The sequence below is a fragment of the Bos indicus x Bos taurus genome, chromosome 4 (assembly GCF_003369695.1).
Source record: "Bos indicus x Bos taurus breed Angus x Brahman F1 hybrid chromosome 4, Bos_hybrid_MaternalHap_v2.0, whole genome shotgun sequence".
In the NCBI taxonomy this organism is placed as follows: Eukaryota; Metazoa; Chordata; class Mammalia; order Artiodactyla; family Bovidae; genus Bos; species Bos indicus x Bos taurus.
In genome coordinates, this window is record NC_040079.1 from 21,084,782 (window position 1) to 21,108,683 (window position 23,902).

Consider the following 23,902-nt stretch of genomic DNA (forward strand, 5'->3'; position numbering starts at 1 on the left):
GTAGTCCGGGGGAAAAATGGGTCACTAATAGAGTCAGCTGAAAAAGGATTCAAATACAATCATGAGTGATAAGAAGGATAAACCCCAATTCCTATAATTATTTTACATAGTCTATTTTTTCTAATAACATTAATTTATGAATACTTGTGGATATTGTTATAAAATGTTATATTTCATGGCATTAAAAAAAGATTAATGAAATTTTAAAATAATTTTCATAATAGCTAGAAAATATCTGTTGACCTTATATACTATTAATTTACGCTAAATTCTCACTGCTACTCTAAAAATACTTGTTTCTTATGATTTTTCTAGCAAACTGTCTATGGCTAAGCCTTCTTAAACTTAATCAAACTGAGGCTGCAACATTTGTCTAATGCATTAAAAGACACACACTGACCTTAATTCCTGACTACCTACTGGAACTATATTCTCAGAGCTTGCTAGTGAACTCTGAGATACAAGATCTCAATTCTCATTTCAGGGTCACTATGTGATATAACCCCAGGAACATATTTGCATAAAGTACAATAGGGTTGTTCCAAGTAGGTAATGCAGTGGCCATCTTTTTATGGGATAATTATGGACCATCAACGTGATGTTGATAATCATCCCTCTTTAAGCTCTGTTCCCTTGTTTTTTTAATGATGCTATACTTCCTAGTTTTCTTTTATTTTCCACATACTTGGTTCTCCATTTTGTCTCACTGACTCCTTTGCTCTTTCACCTCTGAAATGTGGGTTTTTAGATTTAATTCTTGGCTATTTTTTGTACGACAGCAGATATACCAATAGCAACCCACTCCAGTATTCTTGCCTGGAGGATCCTGTGGACAGAGGAGCCTGGTGGGCTGCCGTCTATGGGGTCACACAGAGTTGGACATGACTGAAGCGACTTAGCAGCAGCAGCAGCAGATATACCAATTGGACTAGGAGTCAGACAAACTGAGTTCTATTCTACCACTCTGTTTTTATATGATTTTGGTTGGCCAATGCAGCCTCTTTGAACATAAATCTTACTACATGCAAATAAGGGATAATATTACCTTCCCTTGCTACTTCTCAGGACTTTTACTTGGATCCATTTACCCAACAGTTATTAATCATCTAGCATTCCATTGTGTGAACAGACGACATTTTGTCTAATTTACAGTATGACTCAAAAATGACAAGGTAGCTATTTATGAGTTAGAAAATAAAATTAGGTTTGTACCTCTCACTATTTTGTAAATTCATATAGAAATTAAATATAAAAATTCAAACAAGTAGGTAAAAGGACTTAGAGGAAATTTAGAAGATTATATTCATGATCTTGGCATAGAGAAGGTCTTTGTAGCTTTTAAACAGATATAAAAATAAAGAGCCATAAATAAGTAACAATAAACTTACCATCAAAATAATTCTAAGTAACAGAAACAACGTAAACAAAGTTAACAAAGAATCGTCACGAATGGGCAATTCATAATAAGGTAGATATAAACAGTCAAGCATAGGCAACAATCCTCAATTTCTGTAGCAATCAAGAAACGTTAGCTAAAATAGTGAGTTACTGTCTTTCTTCCAACAGATAGGCAAAATTTTAAAGAGAAAAATGTGGGGGAAGAAGTCTGAAAAATAGTACTATAAATTTTCTATAAGAATGGGTATAGGTATGTATACAAATGAAAAGAAAAAGGTCTAGAAGGATACATGCCAAACTGAGAACAGTGGTTATCTCAAAAAGGAAGATCTGTTTTAGGATGGTGGTGAAAATGATCAAATAAAGATAAAAACCTATCTTCAATTTCAGAATATCTCTGACATGTGAATATTTAGAAGAAATATTTTAATGTATATTTGAAAGTGCTCTAAAACAGTGTAAAAATTTTTTAAATCAAGTATACATCAAGATGGTCATATACATGTACATTTGCAAATGAATGACTTTATTATAGAAACTCTTCACACAGGCATACTTCATTTTACATAAGGATGTATTTCCAGAATATAATGTTTAGTAAAATTAAAATTTGAATCATATTATAGTTGCATTTAAAGGACTGATTATTTAAAGAAACGTCAAAGTGGACTTTTCTGGCATTCCAGTGGTTAAGACTATGCTCCCAGTGCAGGGGGCATGATTTGGATCCCTGGTCAGGGAACTAAGATCCTGCATGCCACCACACAGCATGGACAAAAAAAAAAAAAAAAAAAATGCAATGTCAAGGTAAATTCTTATGTTAGGTGAAGTCCTCTATAATGACCACTTTCATTTAGTTTATATAAAAATCAAACAAACCTTAAAAGTTTGAACTTCAGGGGGAGATCAAGATGACAAAGTAGGACCATGAGGTGCTCACCCCTCCCAACAAATACATTTAAGAAAACCTCCATCTGGCACAATTCTCAGAGAAAACTAACTGGAAACTGGCAGAAGGTCTCCTATACAACTAAAGCAGCAATAAAGACCTTCATGTAACTCAGTAAGACAGATAAAAAGGGCACCAAGTCAGGTAGGACTTGTGCCTCTGAGAGGGATCTGTAAGGAAGAGAATGCTGCATGTGCAGACCCTTACCCTGGGGAGGGAGCAGACAGACTCACAATCAGGGCATCCCAGTCCTGGGTCCTGCACAAGGAGACAAGCCCCCTTGCCTGCTGGGAAATCCACTGAGACAGAGAAAAGGGCTGGAGGAACCTAGACTCTACTTGTGAGGGGTGCACATGAGTTGGTTGACAGGGTGGAGAGAGCCTTGCACTGGCAGCTGCTGCCTTGCTGCACTTTCCAAACCGAAGGGGTGAGCACCCTGTCCCCACTCACTCCATACTACAACCTGGCATCAGATAAGGGCAAAGATTTCGTCTAACTACACAGAATCAGACCAGGGTGCCTGGGTGTGATGCTGGCAGAACTGTGAAGAGCACTGTTAGTGTGTACACACCAGGCAGTGCCACAAGAATGTGTGAAGCAGCTAAGTGCTAAACCTTGGGTACACAGGCCATGGTCAAGAATATGCCACAACTTGTTTCCCAGTGACTGCGCTCGGGCTCCGTCCACCCAACGCTGCAGCTCAGCGCCAGATGCGGAGCAGACAGGTCCAGGGAGAAGTGTGCCACAGAGGCAGCCCAAGTCCCAAGGCGGCAGCACAGCCACCTCAGTTCCTGCAGCCACAATGTCCACATCCTCAGCCCCAGTCCACTCCACACCACAACCGTGTACTGTATCTGGGACAAACACAATGGGCAAAGGGATATGACTTTGAGCTGCTTCTGAGAAGAACTGTGGATACTTACACAAGTGATGCACAGGTGCATTGTGACCACAGGAGCACACCTGCTTCAGCAATCACCTCCTTTGGGAAGGGGCATACACTCAATGGAGGCTTATCCGACCCAACCCTCAGGACTTCTATTCCCAAAACCGGGGAGCAGACAGAACCCAACGAGGCAATGACAACCACAAAGAAAGATGAAACCCTAGCCTACATGGAGCACAGCCTCTAGACACTACGAAACCAATCACACCTCTTCACTTATCAAGGGGTCAAGTGACCAAGCTCCAAGTTCAAAAAGGAAGTTATAAAAATGGTAAAGAAATTAAGAAAGATTATCATTAGAAATGCAAATCACTGGAACAAGGAACTAGACTACAAAGATGAATCAATTAAAATTAGCTAATTCAACTGCCAAGATGAAAGCCAATCCAGAAGCAATGAATAGCAGACTAAGTGCCACCGAAGAATGAACGAGTGATTTGGAAGGTGGGATAACGGAAATTACTCAATCAGAACAGGAGCAAGTGTGTGTTAGTCACTCAGTAGTGTCCAACTCTTTGTGACCCCCTGGTCTGTCTCTGGAATTCTCTAGGCAAGAATACTGGAGTGGGTTGCCATTCCCTTCTTCAGGAGATCTTTCTGACCCAGGGACCAAACCCAGGTATCCTGCATTGCAGGCAGATTCTTTACCATCTGGGCTAGAATAGCAGACAGAAAGACAAAAAAAAAAAAAGCAACATACAAGACTTAATGGAATAATATAAACAGTGCCAACCTATGTATAAAAGGGGCTCCAGAAAGAGAAGAGAGAGGAAAGGGGATCAAAAATGTATTTGAAGAAATTATGGCTGAAACTTCCTGAAATCTAGAGGAGGAAGCAGATATTCAAGTACAGGAAGCACCAAGGGTCCCAAACAAGAGGAACACAAACAGATCTATATCAAGACATATTATAATTAAAGCAGCAAAAGTTAGAGACAAAGAGAAGATTCTAAAGGCAGGAAGGGAAAAACAGTCAGTTACAAGGGAACCCCCATAAGGTTAATTTCTCTGCAGAAACTGTGCAGGTCAGAAGGGAGTGGCATGATATAGCCAAAGTCCTGAAAGAGAAAATCCTGTAACCTGGGATACTCCACCAGCAAGATTATCATTTAGAATAGATGGAGAGAGAAATGATTTCTCAGACAAGCAAAAACTAAAAGAATACAGCAACACTAAGTCTAAACTAAAAGGAATATTGAAAGGTCTTCTCTGATAGAAAAGAAGCAAGTATCTGTAGGACAGGGAAAATCACGACAGGAAAGGCAAATATACAAAAGGACTGAAGATCACTTAAATAAGCCAGTACATAAACTAAAAACAATCCAAAAATCCTGCAAAATCTATTATAACTATAATTAATACTAAAAGGATAAGCATGAGGATATAAAACACAACATCAGAATCATAAAATGCTGGCAAGAGAGTATAAAAATTTAGCTCCTTTAGACTGTGTTTAAACTTGTACGGGGATTCCCTGGTGGCGAAGATGGTACAATGTGGCAGACTTGAGTTCGATCCCTGGGCCAGGAAGATCCCCTGGAGAAGGAAATGGCAACCCGCTTCAGTATTCCTGCCTGGAAAATCCCATGAATGGAGGAGCCTGACGGGCTACAGTCCATAGGATTGCAGAGTCGGACATGCTGAAGCAACTTGCTTTCTTCTTCTTTCTTTCTTTAAACTCGTATGACTATCAGTTTAACATGACATTCCAAAACCTATGGGATGCAGCAAAAGCTGTTCTAAGAGGGAAGTTTACAGCAATACAGTCTTACTTCAGAAAACAATAAAAATCTCAAACAACCTAACCTCACACCTAAAGCAACTAGAGAAACAAGAACAAACAAAACCTGATGTTAGTAGAAGAAATCATAAAGATCAGAGCAGAAATAAATGAATCAGAGACACAGAAAACAACAGAAAAGGTCAACAAAACTAAAAGCTAGATCTTTGAAAAGATAAACAAAATTGATAAATCTTTAGCCAGACTAATCAAGAAAAAAAGGAGGGCTCAAATCAATAAAATTAGAAATGAAAAAGGAGATGTCACAACAGACACTACAGAAATACAGAGGTACGTAAGAGACGATGACAAACAACTATATGCCAATACAACAGACAACCTAGAAGAAAGGGACAAAATTCTTAGAAAGGTACAACCTTCCAAGACTGAACCAGGAAGAAACAGAAAATATAAACAGACCAATACAAGTACTGAAATTGAAACAGTGATTTAAAAACTTCCAACAAACAAAAGTCCAGGAGCAGATGACTTCCATTATCTTTAGGCAAATTCTATCAAACATTTAGAAAAGTTAACACCTATCCTTCTGAAACTCTTTCAAAAAATTCCAGAGGAAGGAACACTCCCAAGCTCATTCTGAGACCACCATCACTCTGATACCAAGACCAGACATAGACACCACACACACCCACCCACACACACCCCTCACACACAAAATTACAGGCCAATAGTACTGATGAACACATATGTGAAAATCTTCAACAAAATACTAGCAATCCAAATCCAACAATATATTAAAAGGATCATACACCATGATTTATGCCAGGAATGCAAAAATTCTTCAATATCTGCAATTCTTCACACTGTAATAATGCAGTGTGATACACCACATTAACAAACTGAAGAATAAAAATTATCATCTCAATAGAAGCAGAAAAAGTGACAAAATTTTAAAAAAAATTAACAGCCATTTATAATAAAAAAAAAAAAAACTCTCCAGAAAGTGGGCATAGACTGAATTTACCTCAATATAATAAAGGCCTCTGTAACAAACCCACAGCTAACAGCATTCTCAAGGGTGAAAAGCTAAAGGCATTCCCTCTAAGATCAGGCACAAGGCAAGGATGTTCAGTGCTGCCACTTTTATTCAACATAGTTTTGGGAGTCCTAGTCATGGCAATCCAAGAAGAAAAAATAAATAAATAAAACGGAGCCCAAATTGGGAAAGAAGTAGTAAGACCGTCACTGTTTGCAGATAACATGATGCTATACATAGAAAATCCTAAAGATGCAACCAGAAAAGTACTAGAGCTCAATGAATTTGGTAAAGTTGCAGTATACAAAATTAACACACAGAAATATCTTGCAGAATTTCCTATACACTAACAATGAGAGATCAGAAAGAGAAATTAACGAAACAATTCCATTTACCATCACATCAAAAATAATAACCTACCAAAGAAGACAAAAGACCTGTACTCTGAAAATTATTAATATTAGACACTTATGAAAGAAACAGAAGATGACACAAATAGGTGGAAAGATATATGATGTTTTTGGATCAGAAGGATCAATATTGTCAAAATGACCATACTACCCAAGGCAATCTACAGATTCAGTGCAATCCCTATCAAATTACCAATGGAGTTTTTCACAGAACTAGAAAAAACTTTTTTCAGTTTCTATGTAAACACAAAAGACCCCAAATAGCCAAAGCAATCCTGAGAAAGAAAAATGGAGGTAGAGGAATCAGGCTCCCTGACTTCAGACTATACTACAAATCAGTATGGTACTGGCACAAAACGCTGATGCTGGGAAAGACTGAAGGCAATACAAGAAAGGGACAACAGAGGATGAGATGGTTAGATAGCATCACTGACCCAATGGACATGAAATATGAGCAAATTTGGGGAGATAGTGGAGGACAGAGGAGCCTGGCATGCTACAGTCTATGAGGTCACAAAGCTTCAGACATGACTTAGCGATTCAACAACAACTGGCACAAAAATAAACATGTATATCAATGGAAAAAGACAGAAAACCCAGAAATGAGCCCCTACCCTTATGGTCAATTAATCTATGACAAAGGAGGCAAGAATATACAATAGAGAAAAGACAATCTCTTCAATAAGTTGTGCTGGGAAAACCGGACAGCTACATGTAAAAGAATGAAATTAGCAAGTTCTCTTAATACCATACACAAAAATAAATTCAAAATGGATCTTCCTGACCTAGGAAGTCTCCTACAATACAGTCAAGATTCTTTATGGTCTGGGCTGCCAAGGAAATCCATAATTTATGTGATTATATGCCATGAAATTAAAAGACACTTACTCCTTGGAAGGAAAGTTATGACCAACCTAGATGGCATATTCAAAAGCAGAGACATTACTTTGCCAACAAAGGTCCGTCTAGTCAAGGCTATGGTTTTTCCAGTAGTCATGTATGGATGTGAGAGTTGGACTGTGAAGAAAGCTGAGCGCTGAAGAATTGATGCTTTTGAACTGTGGTGTTGGAGAAGACTGGTGGGGACTCTTGAGAGTCCCTTGGACTTCAAGGAGATCCAACCAGTCCATTCTAAAGGAGATCAGCCCTGGGATTTCTTTGGAAGGAATGATGCTGAAGCTGAAACTCCAATACTTTGGCCACCTCATGTGAAGAGCTGACTCATTGGAAAAGACTCTGATGCTGGGAGGGATTGGGGGCAGGAGGAGGAGGGGACGACAGAGGATGAGATGGCTGGATGGCATCACCAACTCGATGGACGTGAGTCTGAGTGAACTCTGGGAGTTGGTGATAGATAGGGAGGCCTGGCCTGTTGCAATTCATGGGGTTGCAAAGAGTTGGACATGACTGAGCGACTGAACTGAACTGATGTTAAAGAGAGATGTTAGAATTACAGAAACTCCCTGCACTGATTATTTGCTTACTCGTCTAAGACAGCAGGGATGAGCTGCTGCTTTATTCTGTAGTAAACATGGGACTGTTTTCATTACTTGACTCTTCTGTTAATCTCCGCCAGTTTTTGGATCACAGGAAACTAAGTTCAGGCCTCTGAGACTGGGCTCCCCCCGACCCAAGGAGCAGGCTTGGTGGGCTGCAGAGGCATGATGGAGGCATTCACTTCCTCTATCCTGTGCCCTAATCACTCAGACATGACTTCGGCTTAAGCTTTGAGCCTTTATTCTACACCACAAACAATCCCCCATATATTAAAACACATCACTCTCTTTGCAGACAGTGTCTCTTGAGTCTGGGCCAGTCTTCCCAGGAGGTGGAGGGATACCCACACTTCTAGGGGTATCCTGAAGTTTCTATCAGAAAGGTCTGCTCAGGATCTTGCATTCTGGCAATGGAGAGCTTCAGCCTCCAGCCTCAGTTCAGCTGATCAGTCGTGTCTGACTCTTTGCGACCCCATGGACTGCAGCAGCATGCCAGGCTTCCCTGTCCTTTACCAACTCACGGAGCTTGCTCAAACTCATGTCCATTGAGTCGGTGATGCCATCCAACCACCTCATCCTCTGTCATACCCTTCTCCTCCAGCCTTCAATCTTTCCCAGCATCAGTCTTTTTCCAATGAGTCAGCTCTTTGCATCAGGTGGCCAAAGTATTGGAGTTTCAGCTTCAGCATCAGTCCTTCCAATGAATATTTAGGATTGATTTCCTTTAGGATTGACTGGTTGGATCTCCTTGCAGGCCAAAGGACTCTCAAAAGTCTTCTCCAACACCACAGTTCAACAGCATCAATTTTTCGGCACTCAGCTTTCTTTACAGGCCAACACTCACATCCATACATGACTACTGGAAAAACCATAGTTTTGACTAGATGGACCTTTGTTGGCAAAGTAATGTCTCTGCTTTTGAATATATTATCAAGATTGGTCATAACTTTACTTCCAAGGAGCAAACGTCATTTAATTTCATGGCTACAACCACCATCTGGAGTGATTTTGGAGCCCAAAAAATAAAGTCAGCCACTGTTTCCCCATCTATTTCCCATGAAGTGATGGGACAAGATGCCATGATCTTAGTTTTCTGAATGTGGAGTTTTAAGGCAACTTTTTCACTCTCTTCCTTCACTTTCATCAAGAGGCTTTTTAGTTCTTCCTCACTTTCTGCCATAAGTGTGGTGCCATCTGCATATCTGAGGTTATTGATATTTCTCCCAGCAATCTTGAACCATCTTGTGCTTCATCCAGCCCCGCATTTCACAAGATATACTCCGCATATAAGTTAAATAAGCAGGGTGACAATATACAGCCTTGAAGTACTCCTTTCCTGATTTGGAACCAGTCTGTTGTTCAATGTCCAGTTCTAACTGATGCTTCTTGACCTGCATACAGGTTCCTCAGGAGACAGGTCAGGTGGTCTGGTATTTCCATCTCTTTAAGAATCTTTCCATAGTTTGTTGTGATCCACACAGTCAAAGGCTTTGGTTTAGTCAGTAAAGCAGAAGTAGATGTTTTTCTGGAACTCTCTTGCTTTTTAGATGATCCAGTGGATGTTGGCAATTTGATCTCCGGTTCCTCTGCTTTTTCTAAATCCAGCTTGAACATCTGGAAGTTCACGGTCCACATACTGTTGGAGCCTCACTTGGAGAATTTTAAGCATTACTTTGCTAGCATGTGAGATAAGGGCAATTGTGCAGTAGTTTGAACATTCTTTGGCATTGCCTTTCTTTGGGATTGGAATGAAAACTGACCTTTTCCATTCCTGTGGCCACTGCTGAGTTTTTCAAATTTGATGGCATATTGAGTGCAGCACTTTTACAGAATCATCTTTTAGGATTTGAAATAGCTTAACTAGAATTTCATCACCTCTACTAGCTTTGTTTGTGGTGATGCTTCCTAAGGTCCACTTGACTTCACATTCCAGGATGTCTGGCTCTAGGTGAATGATCACACCATTATGGTTATCTGGGTTATGAAGATCTTTTTTGTATAGTTCTTCTGTGTATTTTTGTCAGCTGTTCTTAATATCTTCTGCCTCTGTTAGGTCTATACCATTTCTGTCCTTTACTGTGACCATCTTTGCATGAAATGTTCCCTTGGTATCACTAATTTTCTTAAAGAGATAAAAAACTAAAAATAGAACCACCATATGATCAAGCATCCCTTCATGGATCACAGGCCTTGTCCTGAAGAAGGAGCCTGAATAACTCAAAGAAGCTATGAGCCATGCAGTGTGGGGCCACCCAATACAGATGGGTCATAGTGGAGAGTTCTGACAAAACATGGTCCACTAGAGGACAGAATGACAAACCACTCCATCCAGTATTCTTGCCCAGAGAAACCCATGGACAGTATGAAAAGGCAAAAAGCTATGACCCTGGAAGGTGAGCCCGTCAGGTTGAGAGGTGTCCATTATACTACTGGGGAAGAGCCGAGGGCAATTACTAATAGCTCCAGAAAGAATGAAGCAGCAGGCCAAAGCAGAAACAACACTCAGCCGTGGATGTGTCTGATGGTGAAAGTAAAGTCCTATGCTGTAAAGAACAATATTGCATAGGAATCTGGAATATTAGGTCCACAAATCAAGGTAAATTGAACATGGTGAAGAAGGAGATGGCAAGAGTGAACATCAACATCTTAGGAATCAGTAAACTAAAATGGATGGGAAGGAGTGAACTTAATTCAGGTGACCATTATGTCTACTACTGTGGGCAAGAGTCCCTTAGAAAAAATGGAGCAGAAAAGTAAGGAGAGATAAGGCGGCCTTAAATGAACACTGCAAGAAAGTAGAGGAAAACAATAGAATGGGAAAGACTTAGAGAGCTCTTCAAGAAAACTGGAGATATCAAGGGAACATTTCATGCAAGGACAGCACAATAAATGACAGAAATGGCAAGGACCTAACAGCAGCAGAAGGTATTAAGAAGAGGTGGCAAGAATACACAGAAGAACTATACAAAAAAATGTCTTAATGACCCAGGTAACCATGATGGTGTGGTCACTCACTCACCTAAAATCAGACATCCTGGAATGTGAAGTCTAGTGGGCCTTAGGAAGCATTACCATGAACAAAGCTAGTGGAGGTGATGGAATTCCAGCTAAGCTATTTAAGATCCTAAAAGATGATGCTGTTAAAGAGCTGCATTCAATATGTCAGCATTTTTAGAAGACTCAGCAGTGGCCAAAGGGCTGGAAAAGGTCAGTTTTCATTCCAATTCCAAAGAAGGGGAGTACCAAAGAATGTTCAAACTACCACACAATTAGTGCTCATTTCACATGCTAGTAAGATTATGCTCAAAATCCTTCAAGCTTGGCTTCAGCAGTACACGAACTGAGAACTTCCAGATGTACAAGCTGGGTTTCGAAGAGGCAGGGGAACCAGAGATCAAACTGCCAACATTCACTGGATCATAAAGAAAGCAAGGGAATTCCAGAAAAACATCTACTTCCACTTCATTGATTACACTAAAGCCATTGACTGTGTAGATAACAATAAATTGGAAAATTCTTAAAGAGATGGGAATACCAGATCACCTTACCTGTCTCCTGAGAAATTTGTATGAGGGTCAAGGAACAACAGTTAGAACCTTACATGGAATGACTGATTGGTTCAAAATTGGGAAAGGAGTAGGATAAGGCTGTATATTATCACCCTGTTTATTTAACTTATATGTGCCAGTGGTACAGAACCTGCCTGCCAATGCAGGAGACTGTAAGAGATGTGAGTTTCATCCCTGGGTCAGGAAGATCTGGATAAGAGCATGGCAACCCATTCCAGCATTCTTGCGTGAATCCCATGGACAGAGAAACCTGGCGGGCTACAGTCCACAGGGTTGCAAAGAGGTAGACACGACTGAAGTGACTTAGCACACATGATTTAGCACACACACATGCAGAGTACATCATGCAAAATGCCAGGTTGGATGAATCACAAGCTGGAATCAAGAATGACAGAAGAAATATTAACAACCTCAGATATGCAGATGATTCTACTCTAATAGCAGAAAGTACAGAGGAACTAAAGAGCCTCCTGATAAGGGTGAAAGAGGAGAGTGAAAAAGCTGGCTTAAAACTCAACATTCAGAAAACTAAGATCATGGCATCCAGTCCCATCACTTCATGGCAAATTGAAGGGGAAAAGTGGAAACAGTGACCGATTTTATTTTCTTGGGCTCCAACATCACTGTGGATAATGACTACAGCCATGAAATTAAAAGACTTGCTCCTTTGATGGAAAGTTATGACAAACCTAGACAGTGTATTAAAAAGCAAAGACATCACTTTGCCCTCAAAGGTCCATCTAGTCAAAGCTATGGTTTTTCCAGTAGTCAATATGGATGTGAGAGTTGGACCATAAGAAAGCTGAGTGTCGAAGAACTATTGATGCTTTTAAATTGTATTAGAAAAGAGTTTTGAGAATCCATTTAACCACAAGATCAAGCCAGTCAATCCTAAAGGAAATCAACCCTGAATATTCATTGGAAGGACTGAAGCTGAAGCGCCAATAATTTGGCTACCTGATGCAGAGTCAACCCACTGGAAAAGACTTTGATGCTGGGAAAGACTGAATGCAAAAGGAGAAGTGGGTGGCAGAGGATGACATGGTTAGATAGCATCATCAACTCAATGGACATGAATCTGAACAAACTCTGGGAGGTAGCAAAGGACACGGAAGCCTGGCGGGCTTTAGTCCATGGGGTCACAAAGAGGTGGACTTAGTAACTGAACTTAGTAACTGAACAACACCACCATCATGATCTGGCAATTCCACTCGTGGGCATATATGCAGAAAAGACCATAATTCGAAAAGATAATGCACCCCAATGTTCATTTCAGTACTATTTACAATAGCCAAGACATGGAAGCAACCTAAACGTCCATCGACAGAGGAATGGATAAGATGTGGTACATATATACAATGGAATATCACTCAGCTATAAAAAAGGACAAATTAATGTCATTTGCAGCAACATGGATGGACCTAGATATTATTATACTACGTGAAGTAAGTCAGACAAAGACAAATATCATATGTATCACCAATATGTGGAATCTAATTTTTAAAAATGATACAAATGAACTTATTTATGAAACAGAAATAGACTGATAGATTTTGAAAACAAACATGGTAATCACAGGGGAAATGTTGTGGGAGAGGGATAAATAAGAAACTTGCGGTTACATACAGACCGCATCATATGTAAGATAGATAACCAGCAAAGACCTACAGTATAACACAAGGAATTCTACTCAATTTTCTGTAATTAACTTTATGAGAAAAGGATCTGAAAAAGAAATGAATATACGTATATGTATTAATGAATCACTTTGTTGCACACCTGATACTAACACAACACTGCAAATCAACCATATTCCAATAAAATTTAAAAACAAACAAAAAGAACCCCAAACAATCTAGTCAAAAAATGAACAGTTAAATAGATATTTTTCCAAAGAAGACACAGATGGCCAACAGGCACAGGAAAAGATGCTCACCACTGATAATATCAGAGAAATGTAAATCAAAAGAACAATGAGGTTATCACCTAACACAGGTCAGAATGACTATCAAAAAGTCTGCGAAGAATAAAGCTGGAGAGGGTGCGGAGAAAAGGGAACACTTATACACTGTTGGTAGGAATGTAAATTGGTGTAGCCACTATGGAAAACAGTATGAAAGTTTCTTAAAAAGCTAAAAATAGAACAGCCATATGATCCAGCAATCCCATTCCTGGGATTTATATCCAGAAATAACTAAAACTCTAATTCAGAAAGAGACATGCATTCCAGTGTTCATAGCAGCACTATTTACAATAGCCTAGATTTGGAAGTTACCCAAGTCCCCATCAATAGATGACTGATTTAAGATGTACTGTATACATATATATAATAATAAAATATTACTCAGCCATAAAAATGAATGGGATATGGCCATTTGCAACAATATGGACCTCAAAAATACATGAATGGACCTTGAGAACATTATACCTGTATGTATGTAAGCCCAAGTTCCTTATTTATCCCTCCCCCACATTTCTCCTGTGGTAAACATGTTTGTTTTCAAAAATCTATCAGTCTATTTCTGTTTTGTAAATAAGTTCATTTGTACCATTTTTTAAAATACCTGTGAAGTTAGACAGAGGAAGACAAACTTCAATATGGTTTATATGTGGAATCTAAAAAACAATACAAATGAATCTATATACAAAATAGAAACAGATTCATAGACATAGAAAACAAATTTATGGTTATCGCAGGGGAAAGGAAGGGGGAGGGATAAATTAAGAGTATGGGATTAACAACCTACTATACATGAAATAGATAAAAACAAGGCTTTACTGAATAACACAGGCAATTACATTATCTTCTAATAACCTATAATGGAAAATAATGTGAAAAACTATCTATATTATATATATATAACTGAGTCACTTTTCTGTATACCTGAAACTAACAGAATACTGTAAATCTCCTATACTGCAATTAAAAAAAATGCTCAAACTCCAAAATACTCTTATTAAAAATACATCTCTCCTTACCAATAACAGAATAATAATTCCTGTGTTATTCACTCTGACTTTTCTAGCTTTCTCTCATTTTTCATCTACTTAAGGTCTTATCAGAAAGAGAAGGGAGAATATATGAATAATTTCAAACCTGTTAGAAGTGCACACTGATGGATGTCTTCATTTACAAACTTCATAAAGTTATCCTCATCCTAAAACAAGAGAATTTAAAAATATTTCTATTTTAAAAACAGCTTTTCAATCCAGAAATATTTTACATCTTAATGCTTAGAACTGAATGTGTCTTTAATCTTTAATAAATGAAAAAATTAAAGGGTTATTATCAGCTGTTGGTCTCAAAGTACCCAACACTTTGACATCCTGAAACAAAGTTTTCATCTTTTATTTCTCTTCTTCAAGGCAAGGCCGTATTAATGATTGTAGAGAAGAAATAGTTTAAAGATTTTTGTTAAACCTGGCAAAACAATTCAAATTCAATATAAAATTAACCGGAAAATGGAAGAAAGACAAGAAACTCAGAAAGCCGCAGACATTTTAATGGGTTATACCTCATTTGGGGAGTTTATTTTGGGACCTTAACTTACATAGATAATTTATACTTTACTAAAATGTGAAGGGAATTTCTTAGAAATATGTGCTGGAACCAGAAGAAATCTTTTTAACTACTGCTGAGCTATTTTGTTTATAGAGAAAAACTACTGTTTCTCCCCTCCCCGCTTTCTTCCTCTATGTACTTTTGCTACATCACTGCCACAGGAAACCTATTATGGTGACACACAGTAGGTTTAGAAATAGGAGGTCGCACTCTGAAGATAACTCAGAGAAGTCTTACCCAAAATACTTTCTCAAATAAACCCCAATATAGATTCTCTTTTTACATAGGGCATACTGCACACAGTTACAGCTTTGCTTTCAATCAATTTATTTCCCAACTTCAGTGACAAGTGATTTAAGTATCCAACTGATTGTTAGTCAATTGAATTGATAACATTTTTACTGGGAATTCGTATTTTATAACAAGTTTTAAGTAGGATAAAGTTGAGAAAAACATACTGATTCATCTTCATCACTGATTGTTCTGTCTGAATAGTCTTCCTTTTCTGAATCTTCTGACATCTCTTCCAGTATCTGGCTTGAAATTTCTTTTATTATGTAGGTTGGCTATAAAACAATTTGTAAGGAACTTGTTTGGTAGTTTTCTTTTTAAGCACACATTAAATGTTTATCCCCAAATATATTCAATTTAATTAATAGTGACAAAAGGTTCCTCTATAAAGTAAATTAGGACACAGCTAATTAAACCTTTAATTTCAAAGATTTAAATAATTTTCTATTTTTATTAGAGACAAAAATCACAAAAGAAAAAACAAGTAAATAATTTAATTGAAAAAGGAATTTCCAGGGTACACAGTCAAATCATTTACATCCTCTATTTACAATTAAATACCATACAGCGATAGAAAGTTCAGAATGAGCCTGAGGCATTAAAAAAAAATCATGAATCAAAGAAAATTTACAGTTACTGATTCAGGCATTGAGTTTCAATAATATAGTTAATATTTTTTCTGCGTAATTTTTCAAATGAAAATAGGCTTTTATTCTCTGTATTTTGGTTGATATTCTGTAGATACTGTCTGTTCTAAATATTCGGTTGTAAGCCTTACTGGAATTTCAATCAATACGGCAACGACCATTAATCCTCCCAATGCGAGTATTCTCTTAAATGGTAAAGACAATGAAATAATAGAAATTGCTTGTCAAGAGTCTACTATTTTTGAGAGACTAAAGGAATTTACTAATTTTGAAACTACTGGTTTACGCTCTTTTCTACAAAAAGGGTTTTAGAGCGTGGACGACATAAAGACGCTCTTTTCAACAAAGTGTTTAGAGCGAGGACTATATAAAGCCCAAGCTCCATAGCGGAAAAACTACGAATACAACAGAAAAGTCTGTCTTATGGGTGATTCCTTCAGTAGTAAGAGACTGAAGTTTCCGTTTGGGGACCGCAACTCCAATTTTGGAAAACTAGACTGGTATAAATTTTGGTTCTGTGTTTTTAGGTGAAAATAAGAGGCGCACCAACCTGCTGCAGGGTAGAACCTAAGCGCCAGGGACGCCACAGACACAGGCAGATCTAAGGGGCGCTCCCTCCGCGCGCTTCTTCTATCTCAGAAGCGACACTGCCGGCACCGCCCCGCCCAGTCGTGCGGGGGGCCTTCCGCGGGCAGGAACAACTTCCTCGGCTGGAAGGACAGTGAAGCCACAATTCCCGGGGGGGCCCAGGTGTTCCTCCCACACTTACTTCGCGACCCAGCAGTAGGGGGAAGGGCACATTTTCTGGGGCGCTATCTTTCCCCTTAGGGACTGTCCCCCTCGGCACTTCCCTGTCCCGTCGCGGCCACCTCCCCCTCGCCCCGAGTTTCCCGGCCAGGTCAGTCGTCCCGCGGCCCGGCCAGCCGCCTCTTCCGTGCCGGGAGCCGCAGCTCTGCCCCAGACGCCAACAGCCCCGACACTGGATAAAACTCTACCGCAGTTGAGCAGCCCCCGCCACGCCCTTCACCTCGTGGCGCGCCGCACTCGTTACCAGGGCAACGGGGTCACCCTCGCGAGACCTCGGGCAGACAGCTACGCTGCATTTCAGCTGAAGTAAAGGGAAAGCTCAACTGGAATTCCATCACCTTCACTAGCTTTGTTCGTAGTGATGCTTTCTAAGGCCCACTTGACTTCACATTCCAGGATGTCTGGCTCTAGGTCAGTGATCACACCATCGTGATTATCTGGGTCGTGAAGATCTTTTTTGTACAGTTCTTCTGTGTATTCTTGCCATCTCTTCTTAATATCTTCTGCTTCTGTTAGGTCCATACCATTTCTGTCCTTTATCGAGCTCATCTTTGCATGAAATGTTCCTTTGGTATCTCTGATTTTCTTGAAGAGATCCCTAGTCTTTCCCTTTCTGTTGTTTTCCTCTATTTCTTTGCATTGATCGCTGAAGAAGGCTTTCTTATCTCTCCTTGCTATTCTTTGGAACTCTGCATTCAGATGCTTTTATCTTTCCTTTTCTCCTTTGCTTTTTGCTTCTCTTCTTTTCATAGCTATTTGTAAGGCCTCCCCAGACAGCCATTTTGCTTTTTTGCATTTCTTTTCCATGGGGATGGTCTTGATCCCTGTCTCCTGTACAATGTCCCAAACCTCATTCCATAGTTCATCAGGCACTCTATCTATCAGATCTAGGCCCTTAAATCTATTTCTCACTTCCACTGTATAATCATAAGGGATTTGATTTAGGTCATACCTGAATGGTCTAGTGGTTTTCCCTACTTTCTTCAATTTAAGTCTGAATTTGGCAATAAGGTGTTCATGGTCTGAGCCACAGTCAGCTCCTGGTCTTGTTTTTGCTGACTTTATAGAGCTTCTCCATCTTTGGCTGCAAAGAATATAAACCTCATGCGAAGAGTTGACTCATTGGAAAACACTCTGATGCTGGGAGGGATTGGGGGCAGGAGGAGAAGGGGACGACAGAGGATGAGATGGCTGGATGGCATCACTGACTCGATGGACATGGGTCTCAGTGAACTCCGGGAGTTGGTGATGGACAGTGAGGCCCGGCGTGCTGTGATTCATGGGGTCGCAAAGAGTCGGACACAACTGAGCGACTGATCTGATCTGATCTGAAAGGGAAAGCTGTACTTGGATGGCATCACCGACTCAATGGACTAAAGTTTGAGTAAGCTCGGGAGTTGGTGATGGACAGGGAGGCCTGGCCGTGCTGTAGTCCATGGGGTGGCGGGGAGTCAGGCACGACTGAGGGACTGAACTGAACTGAACTGAAAGGGAAAGTGCTGAAGATGACGGGAGCTAGGGAGAGACACACAGGCGTCAAAGTGCCTCTGGCTGCGGGAAGGTGGCTAGCAAGAAATCATAGGGGCGGACAAGTATTTGTTCCCTCGGTGCTGCACCTCAGCTGTCTGCCTTTTCCCTTCTCCGAGGAGACAGTGGAGCAGACTGGTTAAGGCTTGTGCTTTGTTGAACTTTATTTGTTCATTTTGCACAGTTGTGTGGCCAATAATCTTTATTGGATTTGGAAAATGAGACTTTTCTTTTTAAATGTTTGATAGAAGAGTCAGAGATAAACCAGGGTGAAGTCTCGAGATTTTTATCAGCTCAGAGATACTTTAAGAATAATAATCATGGTTCAGTGATAAAGAATCCGCCGGCCAATACAGGGGACACAGGTTCAATCCCTGGGTCTGGAAGATCCCCTGGAGAAGGAAATGGCAACCCACTCCAGTATTCCTGCCTGGAGAATCCCATGGACAAAGAAGTCTGGCGGGCTACAGTCCACAGAGTCGGAAATGGCTCAGACACGACGCAGTGAGTAAACAGCGACAACAACGGTGTAGAGGACATTATGCAAATTACATTACATGACTGTTTCATCTAATTAAATATGATCTTCCCATAACAGACTTAGTCATTATTCCTGTATATTCAATCTTGATTTCCCCCTGGTCTTTAGCTAATTGGATAGTTTGTTTGGAATAGTTTTCCAAGTACAGCTAAAAAAAAAAAAACTTTGGTGCCTGCATGAGGCATTATGTGTCATGAGATTTGTAATATTGTAGAAATGGAGATGATGGACCATAGCAAGTTTCACAGTAGAATAAAGAGCAAAGCAATAGCTTAAACATGGAAATAGATTAATAGTCTCTGGTTAAATTTTGTCAGTTTCTAAAAAATAACATAATTTTTTGATGTCAGAGGTTTGGAAGATTGGCCCTTCCAGAAAAAGAAATAGAGCACATTATTAGATCACACTTTCTTGGAAAATAATAACCCTTTATAATTGTACCTGGTTTTATGTCATCAGTTCAGTTCAGTCTCAGTCGTGTCCGACTCTTTGCGAACCCATGAACCTCAGCACGCCAGGCCTCCCTGTCCATCACCAACTCCTGGAGTCCACCCAAACCCATGTCCATTGAGTCAGCGATGCCATCCAACCATCTTATCCTCTGTCGTCCCCTTCTCCTGCCCTTAACCTCTCCCAGCATCAGGGTCTTTTCAAATGAGTCAGCTCTTCGCATCAGGTGGCCAAAGTATTGGAGGTCATACATGTTACTACAGATGACATGCATAGACAATTTTTATATATGGAATCTATTTTGTGTTGGATTTTAGAGTCAAGATTGCAAGCCATAGTGTCAGACACACAAGGTGAAACTCCAAGAAATGATCTAACCAAGTTACACAAGAAATGGATGGCAGGGCTGGAACTTAGGTCTCAAGATCTTTAGTTCAAATGTTTACGCAATCGTATTTCAAGTGATCCTACAGAGAAAAATTATAGTGTGTAATAAAAATTTAAAAACTTTGAAAATTTTTTACTCATTCTTTCATTAATTCAACAAGTATTTATTCAATCCCTACTACTTGCCAGGGATTGTTCCCTGTGGAAGGCTTTTGAAGGGAATAAAACAGATATTCCTTGTGGAGATTATGTGCTACTGGGAGAAGACAGACCAATCAGTTCAGTCGCTCAGTCATGTCCGACTCTTTTCGACCCTGTGGACTGCAGCACACCAGGCCTCCCTGTCCATCACCAACTCTCGGAGTTACTCAAACTCATGTCCATTGAGTCAGTGATGCCATCCAACCATCTCAGCCTCTGTCGTCCCCTTCTGCTCCCGCCTTCAATCTTTCCTAGCATCAGGGTCTTTTCCAACAAGTCGGCACTTCACATCAGGTGGCCAAAATATTAGAACTTCAGCTTCAGCATCAGTCCTTCCAATGAACCCCCAGGACTGATTCCTTTAGGATGGACTGGTTGGATCTCCTTGCAGGCCAAGGAACTCTCAAGAGTCTTCACCACCACAGTTCAAAAGCGTCAGTTCTTCAGCACTCAGCTTTCTTTATAATCCAACTCTCACATCCATACATGACTACTGGAAAAATCATAGCCTTGACTAGATGGACCTTTGTTGGCAAAGTAATGTCTCTGCTTTTTAATAAGCTGCCTAGGTTGATCATGGAGAAGGCAATGGCACCCCACTCCAGTACTCTTGCCTGGAAAATCCCATGGATGCAGGAGCCTGGTGGGCTGCAGTCCATGGGGTCGCTAAGAGTCGGGCACAACTGAGCGACTTCACTTTCACTTTTCACTTTCATGCATTGGAGAAGGAAATGGCAACCCACTCCAGTGTTCTTGTCTGGAGAATCCCAGGGATGGGGGAGCCTGGTGGGCTGCCGTCTATGGGGTCGCACAGTCGGACACAACTGAAGCGACTTAGCAGCAGCAGGTTGATCATAACTTTGCTTCCAGGGAGCAAGCATCTTTTAATTTCATGGCTGCAGTCACCATCTGCAGTGATTTTGGAGCTCCCCAAAATAAAGTCTGCCACTGTTTCCACTATTTCCCCACCTATTTGCCATGAAGTGATATGACCGGATGCTACGATCTTAGTTTTATGAATGCTGAGTTTTAAGCCAACTTTTTCACTCTCCTCTTTCACTTTCATCAGGAGGCTTTTTAGTTCTTCTTCACTTTCTGCCATAAGGGTGGTGTTAAAAAAAAAAAAAAAGCACCCAGCTGATAATAATCGGCGTGGAGAGAAATAAAATGGAAAATTAAAGCGCATAGGGAGTACTCTGGTGGGTGGACCTCAGTAGATGTGGCTCTCCTGATGAACAGTCCAGGAAAGTCTCTCTGAACAGACTTTTGAGCAGAGACCTGAAGCAAGGAAAGGGATGAGCCACGTGGATGTCTAGGGGGAGACCTTAGCAGGCAGGAGAATCAGCAAGTACAATGGTTCTGAGAGAAGACCATGTTATGAATTATACTAGGCAGAACTGTTTAGCCCAGGGGTCCCCCACCTATGGAATCTAATGCCTGATGATCTAAGGTGGAGCTCATATTATAATAACAGAAATAAAGTCAAGTGAAAGTCGCTCAGTTGTGTCTGACTCTTAGCGACCCCATGGACTGTAGCCCACCAGGCTCCTCTGTCTATGGAATTTTCCAGGCAAAAATACTGGAGTGGGTAGCCGTGCCCTTCTCCAGGGGATCTTTCCAAGCTAGGGATTGAACCCATGTCTCCCACATTAGAGGAAGATTCTTTACCATCTGAGCCAAAAGTGCACAATAAATGTGCCTGAATCATCCCCAAACCACCCCTTACCCCTGGTCTGTGGAAGAATTGTCTTTCACAAAACTAGTTCCTGGTGACAAAAAGGTAGGGGACTGCTGGTTTAGCTGGAGTCATTACATTTTAAGGAAAGAGGTTTCATTAGGACCTCTTTCTTCCCCAGATGAATTTAAAATGATGTCCTTAAGCACCTGTTGCTTTTTAGCTTTTTTTTTTTTTTTAAGAAAAACTTACTCTCCTATTTGACAGTAGAATATAGTGAAAATGAAATTCTTTGCCTTCAAATTAAAGTGGAAGGAGTAAACGTCATCCCAAAGGTCTATTATGGCATAATGAGTTTTTGTTCCCCTTGTCTACGATCTTATCAGAGGTTAAGGGATACACTCCACATGGAGCAGCTTCTGCTTCCTAGGAAGTCCGCTTTACCTGTGCAGTAACTTTTCCTCCTCCAGTTTTTGGATGGATTCATCTCCTCTAAGCCTGCAGTATAAAAGGCAATAGTAAGAAAAGAAAAGAAAAACCCAAAAGTTACAGTTATTGGCATGGCAATCAGGAGTTAAGGTCACTTTAGCAACATATGGCCAAATGTAAATTGTGTTAGGAATGTGATTTATTCTGTGTGGTCATATCATTTTGAGCAGAGACTTAAATGAGAAGATGAGATGACTAGGGTAATCAGTTATTTATGACATCACAGAAGTCAGTGGTTATGTGGCTGTAGAGGTCTTGTCATCATTTGGCTGAGGAATCCGTATGGATCCCAGAAGCACCTGGGGTTATCTGATATTTGATATGCAGTACATGTTCAATTTCAAACTCGATTCAGTGTCCTCTTCATTACCTCCCAAATCTGTCCCTAGCTCTGGTGACTTAGAAAGTGAGAGGAAAGTGATGTTCTACTATTTACATTCATCCCCTCTTTCTTCCAAGTGCTAGTTCCTTGTCGTGTGAGGATGATTCAGGGCTGGGGGAAGGGCAGATATCTCATGGCTGGGCCAAGTTGCAGAGTCTGCCGTGGTGGCCTTCAGTGCTGTTATTGTTCTTTGTCTGTGTGCTTCAAGAGGAGCACGGTGGCCCCAACTTGCCCCTTGACAAGGGGCTGTCTTCAAGGCATGCTCCTAGGAAATAGCAATCTCTTGTGAGGAATTACGGGGAACAGAGGTTAGAATGTTGATTCTTTATTTACTACCTCGTAATGAATTTGGCTTGGATAAGGATCCAAATTTCTGTTTCCATTTACTTTTCTTCCAGCACTTGCTTCTATTAGTACTTGGCAAAGGTATTTTGTAGAAAATAAATGTGTTTTACTGAAATAATAATGCTTATTTTGGCAAACTCTTTTCTCATTAGGAAGCCAAAGCTAATAGCAATTGCATTTATCCATGGATACCAGGCTAAGTGAACGTATATCTAAAACTAAAGATATACAAATGTTGATAGTAAAGGGGTAGAGAAAGTTATACATCAAATACACACACACCACACACACACAAAGGTTGAAAATAAAAGAGTCGAGAACCGACTGTAATGCTCTGTCGTAACCTAAATGGGAAGGAAATCCAAGGAAGAGGGAATGTATGTACACATGTGGCTGATTCACTTTGCTTCATAGCAGAAACTAACACAACATGGTAAAGCTACTCCAATAAAAAAAAAAAATTGAAAAATAAGAGACCAAAAACTACAACTTATCGTTGAGGCAGTGAAGTTAAAAAGAAAAAAGTAAAAGGGTAGAAGTAAAGTTAGCAGTTGCCAAGTCTCAGTTGCTCAGTCTGACTCTTTGGGACCCCATAGACTATCGCCCACCAGGCTCCTCTGTTCATGGGATTCTCCAGGCAAGAAAATTGGAGAAGGTTGCCATTTCGTACTCCAGGGGATCTTCCCAACCCAGGGATTGAACTGCACCTCCTGTGTTTCTTGCCCTGGCAGGCAGATTCTTTACCACTGAGCCACCTGCGAGTGCTAACCAAAAGAAAGCCATGGAAGCAACGTTAAGAATAGAAAAAATAAACTTTAAGGCAAAAATCTTTTCTATAATTAGAGCATCACTTCATAATTGTGGTGCTACCAGTAAAGAGCCTGCCTGCCAATGCAGGATACTTAAGAGACACTGTTCAATCAATCCTGGGTCAGGAAGTTTCCTGTGGAGGAGGACATGGCAACCCATGCCAGTATTCTTCCCTGGAGAATTCCATGGACAGAAGAGCCTGGTGGGCTACAATCTATTGGGTCACAAAGAGTTGGACAAGAC

The 23,902-nt window shown here is 40.3% G+C and overlaps 1 protein-coding gene across 3 annotated transcripts in view; it reads right to left on the reverse strand.

The window, feature by feature from the left end:
• Positions 1 to 17,172, reverse strand: part of LOC113891181 (cytosolic carboxypeptidase 3) — an 84,142-nt gene extending 66,970 nt beyond the window's left edge. Inside the window, exons 1-3 of one of the 3 annotated variants that reach the window (XM_027538929.1) lie at positions 16,596 to 17,172; positions 15,566 to 15,673; positions 14,643 to 14,703 (exon numbers count right to left, since the gene is read on the reverse strand). The gene's annotated coding sequence lies outside the window, so the exon portion shown is untranslated. The remainder of the gene's footprint in view (positions 1 to 14,642; positions 14,704 to 15,565; positions 15,674 to 16,595) is intronic. The other 2 variants (XM_027538930.1, XM_027538931.1) reach the window with 2 other exon arrangements.
• Between the last annotated feature and the right edge of the window lie 6,730 nt (positions 17,173 to 23,902).